This window comes from Pinus tabuliformis, chromosome 3_2 (assembly GCF_031772625.1).
Source record: "Pinus tabuliformis cultivar Carrire ecotype Pingquan chromosome 3_2, CPIR1, whole genome shotgun sequence".
Classification (NCBI taxonomy): Eukaryota; Viridiplantae; Streptophyta; class Pinopsida; order Pinales; family Pinaceae; genus Pinus; species Pinus tabuliformis.
Window position 1 is genome coordinate 475990784 of NC_142302.1, and position 7506 is coordinate 475998289.

The window sequence follows — 7506 nt, forward strand, 5'->3', positions numbered from 1 at the left end:
TCTTCTTCTATCCCCATCATGACAAGTGAGTGATCTGATGCTTTTCTAACCTCAACCTTGCCATCAAACATATGAATGGAGTGTCCTTACTGTTGGAAATAATACTGAGAGGGGGGGGGGTGAATCAATATTATCAAATTCTTTTCAATATGCCTTCCAAATTTATACTTTAATTTATTCTTCAGATATTGATCATTAATTTGTATGTCAGTGCCATATAATATTGAAGAAGAACAAGAAAAATAGATGAGCACACCAAAGAACACCAGATATAAGGTGGAAACACAATGTGGGTGAAAACCACCTGCTGCAATATATCTCCATCTTCTTTCAATTAGAAACTTCTTTTACAAGGATTTTGTACTAGTGCAGTCCTTTACCAGTACGCAGGCTGCAACCTGCCGAGAGCTACAACTCTCTCTCGTTTTCCAGTCTCTCCTGGAAGGGAGCTACAACCCCCTTTGCTCTTTTACTTCTTTAGGGACCACGTTTCATTAATTTTCAAACTGGATCTAATCATCAAGTACATGCAAATCACCCAATCTCCTTATACAATCAACCAATGAATCGCCCAACTTCTCAGAATGCTGTAAATAGAAAAGTAATACCAGAAATCTAAACCCAGAACTCTGCAGCAATAGATAAAAGACAGCCAACAAATATTTCAAGATAGGTCCACAACTTCACCAATAGTGGCCTGCGAATACCCGCAGCTCTTCTGTGTCTAAATTGCGCAGATCCGCACCTAGTCGGTCTACTTCTCTACGTATCTTCGCACCACTCGTTCTGCTGCCCTGTGTACCTCTGCTCAGATCCGCACTTGCACTGCCCGCCTGACAGCGTACCTCCGCAACTTGTTCTTATGTTTCCCTGCGTACCTTAGCACTGCACCTTCTCCTGCGCTGCGTACCTCGCACTACGCCTTCTGCTGCGCTGTGTACCCCCGCACTACGCCTTCTCCTGTGCTGCGTACCCCCGCACTCACGCCATGGATTGCCTGCGAACTTCTGATTAGGACAAAATTAACAGTCCTCCAATGTGCCACAGTCAGTCAGATCCACAGATCTGATCATGCGCTCGAGAGATTACGACTTATCAATAGATTCGCCTTAAATTTTCTCCTTGATTTAGATCTAGCTTTTAAAATCCAATCGCCCAAACTTTTAGATCTTAATATATTCAAATTTCACAAGTGTTTAGCCAAGAGATCTCTTTTCCTTTTTATAGGCAAGTCCTTATTCAAACCATGGGACAAAACCATAGGATCATGAACGACGGGCTAAATACCAAGGGCCAAACATAAGAAACCCCACGTGAGCGCGCTTCTCTGCATTGGAGTGAGTGAACTGGGGGACCACACCTTATGAACGAATAACCTGCGGGTATATCTGCACTTCCCGGATAGCGAACCTGCGGGTCCGCACCTTTTGAACGATGCACCTGCGAACCTCTTATTTTCCATCATTTTGAAAGCCTGAACAGAATTTTTCCACTTGAGTGAGTTTCCATCAAGTACAACACCTGAAACCAGAGAGCCAAACCAGAATCATAATGCCAACAATCTCCCCCTTTGGACTTGATGGCAACCTCAAGATCCTCAACGTCATTCTCCCCCTTTGACATCAAGGGAAAAGGGTTATGCTCCCCCTGAGAACATGCTTAGGCCTTTACTTTGCTGATCATGCTCCCCCTGACTAAAGATCAGATCTACAAAAGTAAAATTTCTTCAAGAAGAACCATAATCCACCATACACCATAAATGACCATGAAAGAGATAGAGACATATTGCAGCACTATTCAGATCAACATTCATGATCTCCTTCTGTAATTCCTCCAAGATCTTCTACCATAATGCCAACAATGCATTATATGCTCCCCCTGAACCTGTGCCATTTGATCTTTGACCAATCCGCAACCCAGCAAATGTACACGTATACCCCATATGAAACTTGTGTACAACCAACAATCTCTGAAATAGATGAGATTCAACAACAGGATGATGCATCAACAACCCCCAGCTTTTGCCTGAGGTATTCAAAGGTCTCCCTGGGCAATGGTTTGGTGAGTATATCAGCAACTTGTTCCTTAGAAGGAACATACTCCAACTTGACCTTTTATTCAAGTACTTGTTCCCTCAAAAAGTGATACTTGATCGGTATGTGCTTGGTCTTTGAATGCATAACTAGGTTCTTTGAAATGCTAATTGCACTTGTATTATCACATAAGATGGAGATAGGTGGAGTATAAGTGATCTGAAAATCCTGCAAGGTCTGCATCATCCAAAGGAGTTGAGTGCAGTAAGATGCAGCAGCCACATATTCCGCTTCAGCTATAGATAAAGCAATCGAACTCTGTTTCTTGCTGAACCAAGATACTAATCTGGAACCCATAAAGAATGCACCACCACTTGCGCTCTTCCTGTCATCCACGCTTCCGGCCCAATCTGCATCTGAATAAGCATGAAGTGTGAGATCTGTATCTCTAGGATACCATAAACCATAGTTTTGAGTTCCTTGAAGGTACTTGAAAATTCTCTTCACTGCCTGAAGATGAGTTTCCTTTGGATTTGCCTAAAATCTTCCAACTATTCCCACTGCATGCATGATGTCTGGTTGGGTACCTGTCAAATAAAGAAGACTTCCAATCATAGATCTGTAGGTTGGTTGATGCACTGCTGCTGATTCATCATTTTCACTGAGGCTACATCCTGTGACCATGGGGGTACATACTGGTTTTGCATCTTCCATGCCATATTTCTTCAAAATCTGCTTGAGATACTTGGTTTGAGACAAGAAGATCCCGCCTTCATTTTGTTGGATTTGCAGTCCAAGAAAATATGCCAGTTCTCCAGGCAAAGACATTTCGAATTCCTTCTGCATCACCAAGGCAAAGCTTTGACTCATAGCTTCTTCATTGCTGCCAAAGATAATGTCATCTACATACACAACAAGTATTAGCAATTTGTCATTTTCAATTTTTATATAAAGATTGCTATCTGCTGATCCCTTTGAAAAACCTTGTTGATGAAGATATTTGTCCAAGTGGTAGTACCAAGCCCTTGGAGCCTGTTTAAGACCATAGAGAGCCTTTTTTAGTCTGCATACAAGATTTGGATCATTCCCAAGGATGAACCCATCTGGTTGCTCAATGTACACTTCTTCTTCTAAGTCTCCATTCAGAAAGGCTGATTTTATGTCCATTTGAAATACTTTGAACTTTTGAAAGCTTGAGAGAGCAAGGAACATTCGGATGGCCTCAAGTCTAGCAACGGGAGCAAAAGTTTCTTCAAAGTCTATTCCTTCTTGTTGAGCATACCCTTTACAAACAAGTCTGGCCTTGTTTCTAATTACTTCCCCATTTTCATTCAACTTATTTTTGAAGATCCATTTTTTCCCTATGACATTCTTATCTTTTGGTCTAGGAACCAACTCCCAAGTGTTGTTCTTTTCGATCTGCTCAAGTTCTTCATCCATTGCCTTGACCCAGCATTCATCTTTGCATGCCTCTCTTACATTTTGTGGTTCAGTGGAGGAGAGTAATTCCAAATGGCTTGAGGCTTCTGCAATTGTTCTTCTTGTTTGTACACCTGCCTCTTTTTGCCCCAGAATATGAGATTCTGGATGATTCTTCTGAACGTACCTGGATGGAGTCTTCTCTTCTATCCTTATATGTTCCTTTGGTGCCTCTTGAGGTTCTTCTTCATCATCAATCTGATTTGGAGAGTAGTCTTCATCTTCTTCGATATTTTCATAATTTACTTGCCTAGGAATGTATCCTTTTTCATCAACCACTACATCAATGCTGTCAACAATTCTTCCAAGTCTTTTATTGTAACACTTATATGCTTTGCTATGGGGATAATAACCAAGGATAATGCCTTCATCTGCTCTAGGTTCAAGTTTTCCAAGTTGTTCATCATTATTCTTAATATAGCATTTGCTTCCAAAAATTTTGAAATGCTTTACCGATGGAGTCTCACCATCCCAGAGCTCATGAGGAGTTTGAGTGTTGTTCACTCGGACATTTGTTTTGTTGAGAATAACAACTGCAGCAAAAGTAGCTTCACCCCAGAAGGTTGCGGGAGTCCCAGACTCATCAAGCATAGCACGAGCCATTTGTTGGACCGTTATGTTCATCCTTTCCACCACTCCATTTTATTGAGGAGTCCTAGCTGTAGAGAATTCCCTTCTTATTCCATGTTCTTCACAGAAATCGAAAAATTCATTTGAGGTAAACTCCCCACCTCTGTCAGACCTGAGGCACTTAATTTTGTGATCTGATTCATTTTCAGCCAAGGCTTTGAAGGATTTGAATTTTTCGAATGCTTCGTCCTTGTGTTTCATAAGTCCCAACTAAACCATCCTGGAAAAGTCGTCAATGAATAATATAAAGTATTCTTCTCCTCAAGGTGACCTTGTCCTAAATGGACCACATACATCTGTATGGACTAGTGCAAGAGGCCTGCTGGCTAATCCTTCCTTCTCAGGGAAGTTAGTTCTGGTTTGCTTACCAAATTGACATGATTTGCATATGGTGTTGTCTGGAATTTTGATATCTGGAAGACCACGAACTGCCTGGTATTTGCATGCTTTCCTTATTTTTGAAAAGCTTAGATGCCCCAACCTCCGGTGCCATAACCAATGTTCATCATCTTTGCTCAAATAGCATTGTTGTTGTCCTTATTCAAATATGTATAGATTATTTGGAGTTCTTCTGCCTTTGATCACTATTTTTCCTGTATCAAGATCACGAACACTACATCCATTTGATCGAAATATTACCTCTGTTCCTTGATCGCACATCTGACTGACACTTAGTAGATTATGCTTCAAGCCATCAACATACAAAACATTTCCAGCTTTGACCTTTTCTTTCAACTGAGCAGTGCCTTTTCCTTTTATGACTGCAGGGGTATCATTTCCAAAAGAAACTTTCTTTCCCTTTTCTAAAGCAATATATGATTCAAGTTTTTCTTTATCACCTGTCATATGCTTCGAACATCCGCTGTCGATGTACCATAGATTTTCTTGTCCTTCTGCATAAAATTCTATCCCACATCTTTCTGTTTGTGGTTCCTTTATTCTCCATGTTCTAATGCTTGAGGCTTGTTCCTTTGTCTGTCGAAACCTGCTCCTGCATTCAGAATCTTCATGACCGAAGTTATTACAAATAGAACATTCAATTTCATTTTCAAGGGGAGAAAAGTTTTTATAGGTCCTTTTCGTAATCCCAGTCACACTTCTTTGTTTTTTAGATTCTCTAGTCATGATTGTCTTATAAGCAACACATTGAGCTGCTTTGTGACCGAAGTTATGGCAAGAGAAACATTGGCCATTGAAGAAACTTCTGCGATTATCAAATCTACCAGTCAAATGATTGTAATTTCTATTGTCATCCATTCTTGAAGCAAATTGAGAAGTTTTTACCTGTGGCTGGTTGTAGCTTTTGTTCACCCTTAAGATGGATTGCCCTTGGTTTACCTGGTAGTCTTTGTTTGTCTTGATGTAATTCGTCCCTGCCTTACCTGGTGATCTCCATTGGGCTTTTTCTCATTCCTCCTTGCTGCATCAAGATAACTCTTTGAGGTGGATGCTTGAGATGTTTCTCCATTATAACCCAGACCTGTCTTGATTAGTGGAGAACGTTGTACATTGATAATCTCATCCAAAGTTTCAGATCCTTTAAAAAATTTAAGATTAAGAGCCTTTGTTTTCTCAATTTCTTTTCTAAGGCCAACAATTTCACATTCTAACTTCTCAAAAGATTTTTCTTTTTCATCAAGTTGGAATTGCAAAGTATCAATGATCATATCTTTTTCTTCTAAACATATTTTGAGTCGAGAAATCTCTTCATAAAAACCATCTACATCTATAGCGTCCATGTAATCATCATCTTCAAAGGCCATTAAAAGTTTATAATCATTACCTCGTTCATCTTCGTCACTATTTGATAGGCCATCACTGTCTTCATGAGTGTAGTAACTTTTCTTAGTTGCATTCTGTTTCTTGTTCCATCTAACAGGTTCCTTCCCTTTGTCAATCTTATCCTTGTGAGGACATTTGGCAGCATAGTGACCAAGTCTTCCACAAGAAAAGCATTTGAAAGGTAACTTACCTCGAAAATGACCAGTACCCCATTGAAGATTTCTGACAAAATTTGATTCTTCTTCTTCTTCTGACACGTGTCCTGACTCATAGTACTCTCCTTTGCCTGAAGCCTTGAAGGCAGCTTCTCTCCTATCTGATGGACCTCCTTTCCTCATTTCATAAGCAGTTAGAATTCCGTGCAGCTGTGACATTTTAAGGCTTTGCAGATTCTCCTTTTCTTCTATTGCAGAAACTTTAGATTCAAACCTAGGGGACAAAGATCTTAGAACTTTTTCAACCACAACAACCTCTTTTATTTCTTCACCCAAATTTTTCATACAATTAACAATCTCATCTACACGAAGAAAATAGTTAGCCACACTTTCATCATTATACATCCCGAGATTTTCATACTGAAATCTGAGGGTTTGAAGTTTTGCTCGTTTTGCCTGATCATCTCCTTCATAGCTCAGAACAATCTTGTCCCATATCTCTTTTGCGGTTTTAAACTGCATTACCTTAACAAATTTTGATTGAGATAGGCATCCTAATAGAGTATTAACCGCCTTTGCATTTGTTTCATATTTCTTCTTCTCAGCCGGATCTGTAGGAGTTGCTGATGGAAAAGTATACCCTGTATCTATGATATCCTAGACTTATGTACCAAGAGATTGAAGATAGGCAGTAACTCTTACCTTCCAATAAACGAAGTTTGTCCCATCAAAAATCGGTGGCTTGATTGATGCTTCCCTCTCATAGTTGCTCATGATGAAAGATCTTTCTTCAAGCGATCAAACTTCTTCTGAAGAACCTGCTCTGAAACCAATTGTTGGAAATAATACTGAGAGGGGGGGGGGTGAATCAGTATTATCAAATTCTTTTCAATATGCCTTCCAGATTTATACTTTAATTTATTCTTCAGATATTGATCATTAATTTGTATGTCAGTGCCATATAATAGTGAACAAGAACAAGAAAAATAGATGAGCACACTAAAGAACACTAGATATAAGGTGGAAACCCAATGTGGGTGAAAACCACCTGCTGCAATATGTCTCTATCTTCTTTCAATTAGAAACTTCTTTTACAAGGATTTTGTACTGGTGCAGTCCTTTACCAGTACGCAGGCTGCAACCTGCAGAGAGCTACAACTCTCTCTCATTTTCCAGTCTCTCCTGGAAGGGAGCTACAACCCCATTTGCTCTTTTACTTCTTTAGGGACCACGTTTCATTAATTTTCAAACTGGATCTAATCATCAAGTACATGCAAATCACCCAATCTCTTATACAATCAACCAATGAATCGCCCAACTTCTCAGAATGTTGTAAACAGAAAAGTAATACCAGAAATCTAAACCCAGAACTCTGCAGCAATAGATAAAAGATAGCCAACAAATGTTTCAAGATAGGTCCAAAACTT